Source organism: Camelus dromedarius, chromosome 19 (genome assembly GCF_036321535.1).
Source record: "Camelus dromedarius isolate mCamDro1 chromosome 19, mCamDro1.pat, whole genome shotgun sequence".
Taxonomy (NCBI): Eukaryota; Metazoa; Chordata; class Mammalia; order Artiodactyla; family Camelidae; genus Camelus; species Camelus dromedarius.
Window position 1 is genome coordinate 3642345 of NC_087454.1, and position 15558 is coordinate 3657902.

The 15558-nt window shown below is 48.2% G+C and overlaps 1 long non-coding RNA gene across 2 annotated transcripts; it reads left to right on the top strand.

Annotated features, from left to right (window-relative positions):
* Nucleotides 1-460: 460 nt before the first annotated feature.
* LOC116147712 (uncharacterized) lies at nucleotides 461-7948 on the top strand. 2 transcript variants are annotated; one of them, XR_010376792.1, is made up of 3 exons: nucleotides 461-667; nucleotides 1243-2057; nucleotides 6439-7948. It is a non-coding gene; the product is annotated as an uncharacterized LOC116147712 (long non-coding RNA). The 2 variants fall into 2 exon arrangements; XR_004131317.2 differs by lacking the exon at nucleotides 461-667 and having other exon boundaries at nucleotides 730-2057.
* Nucleotides 7949-15558: the final 7610 nt, after the last annotated feature.

The window sequence follows — 15558 nt, forward strand, 5'->3', positions numbered from 1 at the left end:
GGACATTCACTCTTCCTTCGTTTACCAGACACTTACCGAGGTGTGTTCTCCATGCTTAGAGGGTGCGATGTGTGAGGTACAGACAAATAGAACATTATGATGAAGACCTGGGGCTCTGGTGTCCTCTGCCTGGCTCTGTCGCTTTCCAGCTCTGCCCCTGATTTTCTCATCTGTAAAACAAGAATATTAATATGGACTTCATGGGGTTATGAAAATCCAGTGAGCTGAAACATGAGCATTCTTAACACAGAGGCTACCATGTGCTAACCCGTCAAAAGTGGTCTTATTTTAATAATCAACCTGTTCACTTTCATTATTGTCATTGAGGGGTGGTATGTAAGGTCCACAAATACGAAAGAATTTGTGTCTGACTTTATTCTCAGAGTTGGCTCTGTTTTTCTGGCCTCTCATTCCACGAAGGAAGTGGAGAGGCCGGACGGGGCGTGCGGTTTGTGTGGACGTGCAGTTTCTCACTCGGACAACCATATTGACGGTTTCTGCCATGTGGTGAAATTTCCTGTTTTTTGTTTCACTGCTTTTCCTCCATGGTTAGAAACTGTGAGTAAGCTGAGTGGTAGCGAGAAAGCAAAGAAGAATATACATCCTGACAATGCTTGCTTTTCTTTTACAAAAGAACAGAGCCCATCCTAACACCCCCGGGATGAAGGTAATGGAGTTCACCTTGTCCCTCTGTCTCATTCCCTTCTTCTTAAAGTGGCTTACCTGTAATAAGAACAAAATTGGTTAACTTTGCATGTTTGAGATTTGCAAAGGTTAACCACTGTGTATAAAAATAGATTTAAAAAAATGAATTTCTTCTGTCTAGCACAGGGAACTATACTCAATATCTTATAATAACCTTTAATGAAAACAAATCTACGTATGTGTATGCATGACTGGGACATTGTGCTGTACGACAGAAACCGACATATTGTAACTGATTGGACTTCAATTAAAAAATATAAATTAAAAAAAAGAATGAAATTGGTGATGAAAAATAACACCATCTTCATTATCCAGGAGCCCTTTGGATTTAGTAGAAACTCTTTCAAAGAATTCCAAGTACTTGTAGAACTAGCTTCCTTCTAAAGCCTATGCTGGTGTGTGGCCAGAAGTCAGGGTTAATGGGGTGGGTTCTCATTTAAGGAATGCTGGTGCATTCAGGCGACCTTCACTCTTCTCTACCTGTTCTTGGCTTCTGCTCCACCCTTCTTGATGAAAGTCCTCTTTGGACCTTCCCAGGAATGTTACAGTTTGACTTCCCTGCCTCCTTCATCATCGGTAACCACCTTGCTCCTTCCTCAAAATGTTTCCCGGCCTCCACAGCCTTGTTTCTGCTCCTGGCCCCTAGGACTCACTAGACTGGGTTCCACAGGGACGCTGTCCTATTAAAACTCCATCGTCTCTCAGCTACTACTAGTGTGCTGGTAGCGTGCTGTTCCTATTGTTGGATGCTACGAAGCTGAGAAAGGTACCTAAGGTGGCAAAGACAATGAGAAATGAACAGATTGGAACAATGAACCAGTTGCAAAATCCTCATCTTCCGTGTCTCCAAAACAATGCTCAGATTGAGGGCAGGGAAGAAGAGAAGTGGGTAAGGGTGATGAAAGACAGTTGTAAGCGTAATGAAGAAGACGTGTGAGGGAGGTTGGGGGCGTGCTGAGACGCGTCTGGGATACAGGACAAGCGAGCCTGGCTCTCCTCTCTGATTCACGAGGTAATGACTGGTTTACCGGCTGTGAAGCTCCTAGCGGCGGGCACGCCTGGCACGCACCTTGGCCTCAGCACCGGGCCACCGTCTTCCTTTCCTCCCTGGCCATTTGTGAGCTCCTCTGAGCGTGCACTTGAAGAGGGACGTTGACATAAAGAGCTCTCAGAGGGAAGCAGCCCGACAGTGAGGATACAAGACTCCGCAGCATTGCAGTGCGTGGGGCATGGTGTCTGTCCTCGTATCTCCAAGCGCTGTCAAAGGACTTCCCGATTCAGCGTCTCCCCAGCATGGGAAGGACCGCTGTCCATCCTGGGGGGGGCGGGCTGGAGCTGCGCTACCACAGAGGGTAAGATTAAGGTTGAGATGGGTGGCCATTGGGCTGTCTTCCACCCCCGGCACGCCCTGCTCTTTGTTATTTTCACCAAGTGCAGACTGTAAGTTTCAGGAGAACAGAGGCTGTTACTGTCTCTCACACCCCGAGTCCCGTGTCTCACACAGCACCTGGCATGTAGTGAGCACTCACGTAATGACGTGTTGAGTGGACTGGAGGGCTATTTCTCCCCATAAACGTGTGTGTCCCTAGGGTTAAGCTCTGGACCGTTTGAACTTCTCTCTCACCACCCTCTCCCTCTGATTCCTCATTCACTCGCATGGTCTCAGCCTTCGCTTCTCTCCAGGGTAGGTGCACGCGGACTGAAGCTTCATGCCAGGCCTGTGTTTCCAATTCCATGCTGGGTCATTCTAATTGGAAATTTCATCATCTCTTCAGTCGCAAAATCGTTAAGCACAAGCTCCTCATCTCGCCCTCCAGTCCAGCCTTCCCTCCAACTTCCCTGTTTCAGGGCTGCTACAACCAGCTCTCCAGTCACTCAGCTTCTCAATGACAATGTATAAGCTGGCACTCAGGGTTCTGAACAAGAAATGGACAGTGTAAACTGGGATCAGCCAGAATGGGGCCAATTCAAGAAGGTCAGTGAGGCTCAAAAAGACCCAATGCCTGGCATGGTGTGTGCGCCCCACAGATGAGGGAGAAGCAAATTTTGGTCAAATGCAAATTTCTAAGTCCATTTAATGAATAAATTCATGATTATTACCTTATCCTCATCAACAACAAAGAAATGAGATAAAGAAATGCCAGCTCGCTCCATCCAGTGTGGGTTTTTACCCTCCTCCCCGCCCCCGCCCCAATCATTAAGAGATTCTTAAATCCTAGCTTAGCTGTTGGCTGTTGAAGAGCTTAGTTTGGAGCCTAAATATCAGAGATGCTTAATAAATCCATGTTGACTAAATGGAGAGAAGTCTATGCAGGGAGAATGAAACAACATTAGTCATCCATTCCCACTTCTCTTCTGGTTTAGGGCTGCGGCTTTCTGAGTGCTTGCAACATGGCTCATTTGAACTGAGATGTGCTCTGAGTATAAAACACACATTGGATTTTAAAGGCATAGAATATAAACTGTTTCATTAATAGTTTTTAAATTGAATACTGACTACATATTGAAAGGATGCTATTTTGGATGTATTGACTTCATCATAGACATTATTAAAATTAACTTCACCTGTTTCTCTTATTTTTAATGTGGCTTCTAGAAATTTTAAAGTTAGACACCCATCTCACAGTGTATTTCTATTGCACAGCGCTGCTATAGACCTTCAGTACTAGTCAGGGTTCTCCAGAGAAACTGAACCAATAGGAGTAGCTGTAGGTAGGTAGGTAGGTAGGTAGGTAGGTAGGTAGACAGACAGGCAGGCAGGCAGACAGACAGGCAGGCAGGCAGGCAGGCAGGCAGGCAGACAGACAGACAGACAAGCAGGCCGACAGACAGAGAGGAATGTTTATTATAAGGAATTGGCTCATGGGATTACAGAAGCTGAGAAGTCCCGGATCTGTAATCAGTGACCTGGAAACCTAGAAGAGCCAATGGCTGGTTCCAGTCTGAGAGCAAGTGCCTGAGAACCAGGAGAGCTGAGAGTGTGAGCTGCAGTTGGAGGGCAGGGGAAGATTGGTGTCTCAGCTTGAAGGCAGTCAGGAAGGAGAAATTCTCTCTTACTCAGGGGGAGGTCAATCCTTTTGTTCGATTCAGGCCTTCAACTGATTAGATGTGGCCCACCCCCACTGGGGAGAGCAATCGGCTTTACTCAGTCTACTGAATCAAGTGTTAATCTCATCCAGAAATGCCCTCACAGACACACCCAGAATAAGGTTTGACCAAGTATCTGGGCACCAAGGCTCTGCCAAGTTGACACATAAAATTAATCGTCACACCTTTTATGGGTGACCTTTAGCCCCTGTCTACAATTTGGTAATGAATCAGAATTCTTTGTCCCATGGGGTAGTAGCCTATTTAACAGGATATTAAGCCTAAATATTTCTATCATTTTCGACCATCACTCTCAGGCAAGCCCTCCACCCCAGGTACTTCGCTGGCCCAGAGGCAGCTGGACTGGATGATCCTGAGGCCTGTCCTTACCTGACCACCTGGGAGCCCTTGTTCCCACCCTGCTGCCCTTTCTTTATGACAGACATGCAAATCCCTGCAGGCAGCCCCCGGAGCTCCTCTCAGCTTCTTCACCAGCTTTTTTCAGCTCCTTGGCACCTCCAAGAGTTTTGCAAAGTGTTCCTTTCACAGCATAGTCATAAAATATCTAGCTGCAGCCAGTCTGAGGGGGAGGCAGCTCACGAGGCTCCGGGAGAAGGCAGATGCTGCACCCGGCTTTGGGACACGCCTGCACCACCGCCTGCACAAGGGAGTCCCCAGGAGGGGCTCCTGGGACGGCTGCCCTCACTTCACCACAGAGAGAATGCACTGTCACAGAAAAGAGGTGCACCTATGGCTACAAAGAGGGGAAATAAGCATCTTGTTCCAACATTTTCCGTAGCCAGAGTCCCTGGCTACCTTACCTGAGCAGCCCCTTTGGCAGAATGACTTCAGAGGATATTTCCCACCTAAAATGTCAAGCATACGGCTTATAATTACACCACCACGGCTTCGTTCTTTGGCTTCTAAAGACTTTTTTCCTTCAATTTTTTTGTGGGATCTTTATAAAAGATATCCCTTAAAGGAATCATACTGTAAGCCAATGTCACAGTCAATGTCAGTGAATGCCTTAAATTTCAGAGTGCTGCTTTTCTAGGAGTTAGCTGGTGCTCAGCTTGGCAGCACTGCATGTGCTGGGCTGAACGCACAAGGACATTTATCTACTCTTGGTGGGTTCTAGTCCAATGAAAGACAGCATTTACTTACTTTCCAATCACTTAAGAAAAATTACAGCTCCCAAAGACCAGTTGTTTGTAAACCTATTCAATTGGTATAGATGATCTAATCCAGGACCCCTGTGATGCTCTGTGAAGTCGGGGACCATGTGTCTACTCCTCTGAGTCTTCAACGTCAAGAATTCGCCAATACGTGTTTGTTGAAGCAAGCAGAATCAATAATATGAACCCAGACTCTTCTGTTCCGTCTGAGCCAGGGATAAAATTCAGCATGGTCTGCGTTCTTTCTTGGCAATTAATTTAATATTTACTTGCCCACAACATGCCAACTGTTGGCGTTGGAGAGCTTGAGATATAAAGACAAGTGACAGGCAGTCATAACACTGCACGATGCGGGCTGTGTTGGGGCTGCGTTGTGTGCAAGGTTCCCAGTACCCCTGCCCCATCAAAGCTAGTCCGGCTGTTTATAGCTCAGGTTCATTCTGACTGGCCAGAAGAGAAGCCAGTGTAGCTGGTGGGGAGAGGGCAGGCGCCCTGTGGGCCAACAGGAGTAATGAACCCAAACCTTCAGCATTGGAGTTAAAGCTACACAGCCTTGCCACTTCCACATTTTGGTTGACCCTCTGACCTCTCAGACCATGGGTCCATCCCTGCCTTCTTTCTCCTGCTACTGCCAGCCTCCTTACCAGGCCCTCCAAGCTTGTCCTCCACCACCTGTCTCAGCTTCTCCTGCCCAGCAGCCGCACATACCCAGCTTAGCATCTTTTTTCAGAAGGCTGGATCTTCTTGGCAGGCTTGCATTCCAGTTGGAGGGAGGCCACGTGGTATAGAGAAAGGGCCCTGGAGTGGGGAGATGAGATGTGAATCACAGCCCCACCTATCAGAGCTGTGGGAACATGGGAAGTTCATGCAGCATCTTCACCTAGAAAATGAGGGTGAGAATGTCTGTCTCAAAAGGGACAAAATGAGATGATGGTGTGAAAATATATTGTAAGCAGTAATAATCTGACCCTGAAGTAAGGGTCCCACCTCAGCCCTTAGGGGGACCCGTGTGGACTGAAGCACTTCACCTGGGCAGTGGTCCTATTCCAATTCTGCTCATCAAATGACTGAAAGATTTTGAAACTGGAAAACTGATGCCTACTGGACGTCTTCAAGGGGATGCCCCACAGACATGTCTTGAACCTCTCTGGTTTGCCGCTGCCTGTTCCTTAAGACCCCACTGAAGCGCTGACTTCTCTTGGAAGCACCTCCTGATAGGCACCCCTCCCTTTTCCTAGATTCCAGCTGAATTCCACGTTCCTTTTGGTATGCTGATGGTGCCCAGAGCATGCCCGCTTAAAGCCCACGTGTGACACAGACCGGCGGGCCCCCTCTACGAGTCCCTTGCTGGTGGAGGCCATGTCTTGCATTTCTAGATCTTCAGTCCACTGGTCCTCAATAAATATTTCTTGAACGAATGAGTGAATGGACTCATCTCTAACAGAAACATTTTTCTGCTTTCTCTGAACAGCCTACCAACACGATACGGCCATAATAATTCTCTTTCCCCAGTGGAACTGCACATTCCAAAGCTGGATGCTGACCTGACGATGGCACAATACAAGATGACTCAGGGAAGGAATCCTGGCACCAGTGGTTTCCCAGCCAGACTCCTTTACTACAATATTCCTTTATCACACGCTTGGCGTCTGTGTTCAGAGATGCAATCAAACGGACAGCCTGAACAAAACTCATGGATAAATAGGTGATGTTTCTACCTTAAAGAACCCATTTTGGAATGATTGGAGTGTCCAGACCTCGCAGGATGTAATGCAATGTAGTGATTAAATGTCCGGACTTCGGAGTCCAATAGACATGGCTCAAAGTTCAGCTCTGCTTCTCATTAACTATGGGGTCTTAGGCGATTTTCGTAAGCTTGTTGGCCTCATTTTCCTCATCTTCGTAAGCTTTGTGCTCCTCACAGATCTGTTCTGAGAGTTAAAAGAGGTAACGCTGATGCTCAGGTGAGCACAGCCCCCGGCACCTCGGAACCGCCCCGCCTGGGTCAGCTCTCGTGTGGTTGTTGCTGATTCATCACCATCAGGAAGCCAGCCCTGTCTGTCTTGCTGGCGTCTGCCCATCTCACCCAGCTCTAACAAACTTAAAGGCAGCCTGCTCCAAAGGAATTCAAGTACCTCTGATAGATTTTGTAGGTTTGTGTCTGTTTGTGGATGGAGAGAGTTGCAAAACACATCAAAGTCCTTGACCCCTCATGAAACCAAGTGCTTCTTCAAACAGTCAGTCACATCTCAGTGTCTTACGCACAAAACAACTTTAGACATTTCTTCCTTTCCTCTCCCTGGTGTCCAGCCGCCTGGCTGGTGTCCTGACCCCCCCCCCCCCTCACCCAGCAACAGGGACCTACAGGAGAGCCACATTCTCCTCATCTAGGTAGCTGCTAGGCGTGTCTCTTGCCTTTCTGATCAGGTTCGCTTCCATGGAAACAGGAGCATTTACTCCCTCCTCCTCACTTCCTACTGCCGTGAGCGCGTGTGGGTCTGGGGAAGGAATTCCTAGCTCACTTCTTCTGGGTGAGACTGAGCAGCCAGGCTGGGCTACATTACCAAAGCTAAGAAGTTCCCTGTATCTGTCTCCACAACAAACCCATTCATGGATGTGGGCCACATCTTGGTCTCTCTCTCAGCCTAGAGCCAGCTCTATACCCTGAAGGTGCTGAGAAATGTACGGGGAGTTCATGGCTGAGTGAATAAGTGAACAATTAAGAAAGCCAGCTGAGTGAGTTGCATTAACCGTGGGCTGCACCAGTGCCAGACATCAGGGAAGGAACGCTTAGGCTCTGCTGGAAGAACACCCTTTATTCTCTATCAGAACAAGAGGAAGGAGGTGGAGAAGAAGGGGGAGGAGAAAGAAGGACGGAGACAGTTAAAAAGTGAATGCAATTCCATTTATGTGCATATTATTTTACAAATTGCAAGGTATCTATTTGTTCATTTAGGACTCAATATATTTTTATCAAACAACTCCATAATGTGCCTGCGGTTTCTGCCCTCACTTCACATAATCCTGAAAAGTATAAAGGACATAATATTACCCCCCATGTAACGATGAGCAAACTGAAGCTTGCTTAGAAAGGAAGATTACTTGTCCAAGAGCACACGGCTGTTCCCTTGTGGGGGGACTGGGACTCGAATCCCAGGTTGTGGTCACCGTCTATACCAAGCTACCGCCCCTGTGCTTTGATTAGACAAGCGATATTCAAGCTACTTGTGAACCATAACAAATGCCCCAAAATATACATACTGGGCAAAAAAGACTTTATGCTTTTTCAGGAGCTCAAATTATGTGACCCTTGCTTTCCTAATACAGTTTATGCCCAGAATTTAAAAAGGGAAGATCCGATGACATTTATAATCCACATCTAGACAGTCAAGAATTAACAACATTCATCTCCAGGGTGCAATAAACACGATAGCAAGCTTTTTGGCTACCACATGAGCAAGCAAGCCAATTTCAGTGCTAATATTTAGGTTTGAACTATGAACCCTGCTCAGATTAAAAAGCAGCATTTTGCTGAATCTTGAAATGAGAGCCAATACCGATGACTACACCAGAATCAGAAGCTAGCGTCCAAGGACCCACCAGTGAACCATTTCAAACCTGAATGAAATTGGAAAATACCGGACTTGAAAATCAAAATAACGTCCAGGAATAAATGTCAGCCATTCCAACACTACCTTCAGTCTGGCCCCTTGAAATTGACTAGCCAGGAGGGGCCCCTGCCCACATGCTAATAATAAGCCTGGGCCAACGCCGCAGCCAAGTCCACCAAAGCCAACACAGTTGACCTGGTTATTTGGAAACCAATATGGATTATGGGGAAAAAAAGTAGAAAACAAAAATTTTCATTATTCAGTGGGAGCCATTTCGCAGGGAACAGCGGTAACAGCAAATTTCACGGTTCACTCTTGCGATCCCAGGGAACTGAGCGTGCTGCTCTTCCACGCCTGTTTTTGTGCTGTCACCCGCCCGCAGGGACACAGGCAAGCTCGCCAGAGGACAGACTGGCGCTTCTTTTGTAGCGCGAGCCCTGAGACCCGGGCACTCGGATTGCTGCGGAGGAAAGCTAACGCGCATGGTAACCAGAAAAAGGAACCAGAGGCAATCAACCGATCGATTGATCAGGTTACTGAATTCATTTCCACTTCTGTTGGAATTTGAACTGTTTGTTGAGGTGATGGTGGGGAGAGTTAGGAACTGGAACAAGAAACAGGAGGAATTTGAGACGGAAGGCAACAGTGGACGGGGTTAATGGAGTGACCTGCTGTATTTGTTGGCCAAATCCCTCTGGTCATTTCCTTTCTCCCACTTCAAACAGGCTTCTGTCGCCACCATTCCACTGAAATTGCTTTTGCCAAGATCCCAGCTTGCAAAGCTAAATTTCCTACTTACAAGAAGTGACTGACCCTGCAGTGCACATCTAACCTTGATTCACCACCACTGAGGCACAAGGTGTGGGCCCTCCTAACAGGCAGGGACCAAGGCTCAGAGGCTTGAACCTGTTACAGATCTTGAGACAAGGAATTGACTGTAAGCTCTGAATCTGAGAGGTGGTTCTAAGGAGCATCAGCAGAGGAGCGGAGCGGGGAGACAGGGGAGGGGAGCCTAGGCAGGGTGTGTTCATGAGAAGGGTCTCACTCTGGGAAACTGAGTTTGGCTCCACTGGAGGCTTCTGGGAGGCTGTATAGGGCTGTGTCAGAGTCACCACACAGGAGGCATTCATGCACCTGCCCCAGCTGTCACTGGCTGAGGGCTGCTCCTGGAGGCGCTGACACCCCAGGACTCCCAGCCTTCCTCTGGGTGGTCGTTACGCGTCTCTGCTTGCTCTATTGGGATCTCATGTCTGCTGTGTTAAACAGCTCAGGCTGGTCTGCAGAATGTTGAGTTAGCATGTGAGCCAGAGTAAGCCATTTACGTCCTCATATGTGAGACAGCTTAGCCAAGGTCAGCGAAGCAATCTGCAATTGACACGTTGCTGACCACAGACAAACACAGTAGCCCAGCCCCCAACCAAAAGAACCATTCCACATAACCATGGGCTAAAAAATGTTACTTTTTAAAGCCACTGAGTTTTGGGGTGATTCATAATGCAGCAAAAGCTAGCCGTTACACCAGCCTAAATCAGCGGGCACCGGACGTGGTCTTAGGAAAAAGAACATCAGGGTGAGATTCTGGAACTGGCTCGCTTATGGACCAGAAGACTGCAAGCACCCCACTTCCGGAGGTAAATGTGGAGGTGGTAACCCCTGGCACGCAGCATCCCGGGGACTGAAGCCCTCACCTTTGGTGCACTGGGTGGGGCAGCGGTGCAGAGGAGCACCTGGCTCCTGCAGGAGCCCCAGCACTGGTGTCCTTAAAGGCTGTGGGGATGAGGACTGTGGAACTGCTTACCAGTTATGAAGGATCACAGATGCCCTGAAAGAAGAAAACGACAGCCATCAACTCCAAGTTCTGGTATAAAAGCGGAAGCCTGCACGGGAGTGTGTGAAGGGGAGCTCGTCTCCCCTACCCAGAAGACAGACTGCGCCGAATAATCAGGCCCAGTATTTACTGTAAATGTGGTAGAGACAGAAGTCACCCACGTGGAAGCCGGGGCTCTGATCCAGAAGGAGTGAGACGTTCAGACTGGGGGTGGGGAACTTCAGGTAGATACCCTGGAGAACCTTAAGTCTCTCAGATTAACTTGAGTAAGCACGTGGGTCTACACGCCCCTTGTTAGAAGAGAGAAATCTCAGTGTCTGGAGAGCATACACATGCCTCACTTGAGATGAGTGTCTTGCAAGATGACATCGACTCTTTTCAAATCTGGTCACACCTCCCCTCATTGCTTCTAGACCAATAACCAAGGTCGTTTCTGCAAGGCACACGTGGGAAGTACTGACCCTCCTCTGGGAAGAAAGATGCTAAAAACAAAAGAACTGTAGGCTCTGGCGAAAATGGGAGAGCAGAAACCAGAAGACTGCGAACCGGGGAGCGCATACTGAGGTTGCTGGTCCGGGGCCCGACTGTGGAGCAGCAGGAGGTGACATGACCAGAGACATCTGTCGTGAGTAGGGGTTCATCGCAGCCAACAAATCAGAGGATCGGTCAGGCTCAGCAGCGACCTGTTACCCAGTGAAAGCCGTACGTTTGGGATGGGACCTGGGCAGGTCTGGAAAGCACAAGCGAGTTTCAGGAACAGGGCGTCTAGACCCCACTGCCATGCATCCCACTGCACGAACGCCCTTCCCTCACTTCACAGCTATGTGAGCCGAAAAACGGATTCCTTACAACCCACAGCCCTACTCAGGAGTGTCCGTGATACAGAGTGAAGAGGAGAGCCCACCCCACCCCCCACCCCACCCCCCACCCCCCGCGGGCGGAGCTGCGTGCAGCGCGGCTGCCCACCACGTTTGTGCGGGAAGAGGAGCAGTGCCGAGGGCACGTGACTCCCCGGACGTTAACCAATGGCTTGGCGAGGCCAGAGGTCCCGGCGCACCGGTTCGCGAGGTCAGAGACAAGGAGGTCTGGACAAGGACGTGTTAGAAGGGCTTGTGGGAACGGGCACAGCGTGCGGGTCTCTGGGTCAGAGCCATCAGCCCAGCCACGCAAAGCAGCAAAGCAGGTGTGACGCGGGGCCCAAGACTGCGGGATCCAGACAGAGGACGAGCGCCGGCCGGGCGTCCGCGGGGACGCTGCCTTACGTCCGGCTCACTCTCCCGCTGAGGCTGAGGGACCCCGGGGGTCCCAGCTGCCACGGTTCGCGGGGGAGCGTCAGACTTTCCACCTCGGGTGGCTCTGGACTTTGACTCTTTGTTTACCTGGCCCTGGGATTCCGCTAAAACCTCAGTTTAGTTTTTTCTTCTGCTTTCTCGGTATCAACAAATGTCCTCACAGCAAAATTTTTAAAGATTTTCTCCCCTGTTTCATCTAGCTTTTTCACTTGCTCTCAGTGGGATGGTTTGTTCACATTGTCTTACCATTACCGAAAGCAGGAGATCCCAACTGAAAATGTCTCAGGTCCCCGATTTCAGTATTTATTTCATCAGTAAAAATGGTACTACTACTACTAAAATAATAATAATAATAACATAAACTACTCTTTTCTTATAAATAGTAAGCAGAATAAAGATTGCAAATTACACACTTTCCTGTAAAAGGTTCGTCACTGTCATTTCTTTCACCATAGTAGCATTTAAGCTGTTTTTCAGAAACAGACCCTAAATTGAAAGCACTGGAAAGTCTCCAACAAAAACCACAGATAATACGCTCAGGCTCTCCTCTTCTGTTTACCCAAGGATTTGCTCTGTTTCAGACTTCTCAAATAGCGAGAAATGCTTTCTTGACAAAAGAATTCAATTTTATTACCATAAATATATAAACTAAACAGAAAGGACTTCCAAGTGATAATGAAACATACGCTCCCCTCAGGAAAGGAGTAAGTTTTCATTCTGTTTATGAGGGTGGCTCGAACATCGTTTAACTTTAATTTTGTCTTCGTTGAAAATAAAAACAAGTCCAGTGGAATGCCAGAGTAGCAGAAATACCCTAAAATCTTCAAATGACTCCAAAAGATGCCAGGTCCATGAAAGTAAGTTCAGCTCTGAAAACTGAAGGGTTCAGTTTTTTCCCTCGGCCTGTTTAGGGAGGAAGCAAGAGCTGGGTCTGTTTAATTTCAAGTTAAAAAACAATACCCAGGTTTATTGAGTTTATTACACCACTAGGCTGCAGACTGGGGAGGGGTGGATAGTCAAAATAAAACTACAAATCATGATTTGCACCTAATCCAAAGTAGATGACATTTTTTCCAAATATCTCAGCTACCCAGCTAGAGGATGGTAACTGGAGACCAGTGGAGGCTCTCTCCATACCCAAAGAGAGCGGTGACTTTGTATCCAAGCAACAGTGATTTCCAAGAAATGTATAACTTGGTTCCACGCCCAGCATTTTTCACCTGCATCAAAGTACCTATTTTATGCATTTAGGTTGCAGGTTTTAGATTCATTCTGAATTTTCATGATACTGTATTCACTGTTGCTAAAAGGTTGTGTCATCATTTGTTGTGAACAGTTAGAGACCAAAAGTTCTCGAGGCAAGACTTTGCAAATGCAGAGGAGCTTCTAAGAGATCTTGACCCATTTACAACGTCAAAACAAAACCAAAAACACAAAACAAAATAAAATAAAATGCCATTTGCAGCAACGTGGCTGGACCTGGAGATTGTCGTTCTAAGTGAAGTAAGCCAGACAGAGAAAGAAAGAAAAAATGCCTTATGATACCACTCATATGTGGAATCAGCAGAACTTAGAAGAAATGGAAGGGGCCCTCGGTCGAGAAAAGGAAAGTGCCTCATGGGCTCAGCAGAGGCCCCCTGGATTAGGAACCTTTGGGGAGGGGGCGCAAAATGAGGCCATGGAAAGGTTTCTTGCTCAAAAACATGCATTTTTAATGAGACTGCGGTACCGGCAAGCCCTTCTCACCCAAGGGCCTCCTCTCCCGGCCCCTCACGACTTGCCCCGCCTTTTCCCACCCCTGCCACTTTCCAGCTGGTTGATCAGCACTGACCCTTGTGGAAGAAGCAGCTGCAAAATAACCCCCCCCCCCAAGATCGTGTTAATCACTCGGGTGGTCCCTCAGAATCCCAGGGGGAGTCAGAGTCCTCCGTGCACGAAGTTCCTCTGCAGAGTGTAAGAGCAGGATTTTTTTAGGTGGGATAAAAAGCCTTCTTTCTGAGATCTGACATGCTCGGTCTGAAGAGCTCTTGTAAAGAATGTTTTCGTGCACAGGGAACTACATTTCCTGCCCGACATTCTTTGGGTTCCACTGGTTTAGATTTGGGATCTTTTAGGTACAGAGGAAAGAGTTACTGAGGGTCACTTTAAAGTAGATGTTCTTAATTTAGGGCTTATGAGTGAACTGGGATGAGACAGGAGGGGAACGCACGACCTCCGTGAAATTGTAGGCGTACTTTAACGTGCTAGTCCGTTTTTTGTAGCGAAGGATGATAACATATATTAATTAGATGCTCAAAGCAGTTCATGGCTCCAAAAACGAGTCTCACTATTGGGCTGGTGACTTGACCATGAAGCTAATCTCTAAACTGGGTTGGCTGAACTGCTGACAGTGAACCTTTCTCATGGCAGACGAGCAACATTAGAATTTCAAGGAGGAGACAGCGTCGTGTCTGCCTCTATTCTCTGCTGTTACTGTGAAACTTTTCCTGTGGTGACCCTAGATGTTTTACACTAGGAAGCAGAGCATATTATCTACAGAACTTCCAGAGAAACCTGGCCGTTGCCCTTCACCGCGGAGATCCTGTTACTAAACGTTTACCAACAAATCACTGATGGGCACTCTTTGGTGACGGTGCACAGAAAGTGGCTGTCTGGGGGCCACGCCTGTGGACTGGATGGAGACCTTTAGGGACCCTGCCTATGGAAAATATGATAAAGTTCCTCTCCATAAATAATTACAAAATAAAAGCCAATCTGAATTATAAAACAGAAACACACATACAGCAAATTGAAAAGGCTTTTTAAAAATCACGTTGAATGCAAAATACAGGTTTATGGAAATGGGATTTTTCACAACTATCTGCTGCCCCTGTGCTGATGGTTCTTTAAGCTCATGCTTCGTCTGTGTGTGGAGCGTCCTGCACAGCTGTGGACACAGATGGAATTTTACTTTGCTTCCTTGAACAAGCAGCATATTTTTTACTGGGCCGATGACCACAGTCTTACATTTTTCAAGGTTTCTCAAACAAGGTGGGTTTTTGTTGTTGTTGTTGTTTGTTTTTTTGCAACTGTCAGGAGCTCCTAGCAGGTCAGGTTGCCAAACAGTGGCAGCACGGCTTGGCTAATAAAACCTGGACCACACCTTGGCTAAACTCTGGAAGAGCCAGACTCCCAGTCTGGAAGCAGTTATGTGCTAATGTCTCCTGCTGGGACTACAGTTGCCCTAGAAAATAGAGGGAAAAACCCAGTGAGAAGAAACCAGACTTCACTCTGCTTGACCTCATCAGCTCACCCAGGTCTCCGGGCTTCCGGAACAGCCCAGAGGCTAGCGGACGTCAGGAGGAATGAGACACATGAACCTCCAAGCTCACGCCGGTTACACCCCTAAACACAGCTCGGATTTGTAACCAAACATCTCCTTGTTCCTGGTCATGTTAATTTGTGTCCACTGAGAAGCAAATGCCGGGATGGGATTAGAGGGCCAAGAGGTTTATTGAGAGAGGCATCCAGAGAAGTCAGACAGCGTCTTCAGGCCACACTGCAGGTGGCAAATGTGTGTGTGTGTGTGGGGGGGGTGACTCGGGCAGGAGGAGTTCTGGGCGGCAACACAGCTCCAGGTCCGGGTCGGCCGGGCCGATGGTGAGGCCTCTAGCCATCCCACCAGCGTGGGCCTGCCTCGGGCCCATCGCCGTGCTCAGGCTGACGGAGGGCAGCCCACGGGAGCACGGCCTCAGGTGAGCATGACGGGTCCTGAGGGCAGTGGCTGGGCTGTGGGTCCCCTGTGCTCCCACAGCAGAGCTGAGCGGTGCGTTCTCCTGGCCACCACACTGGTCATTCAGCCTTGCGCGGATGGGTGGCCA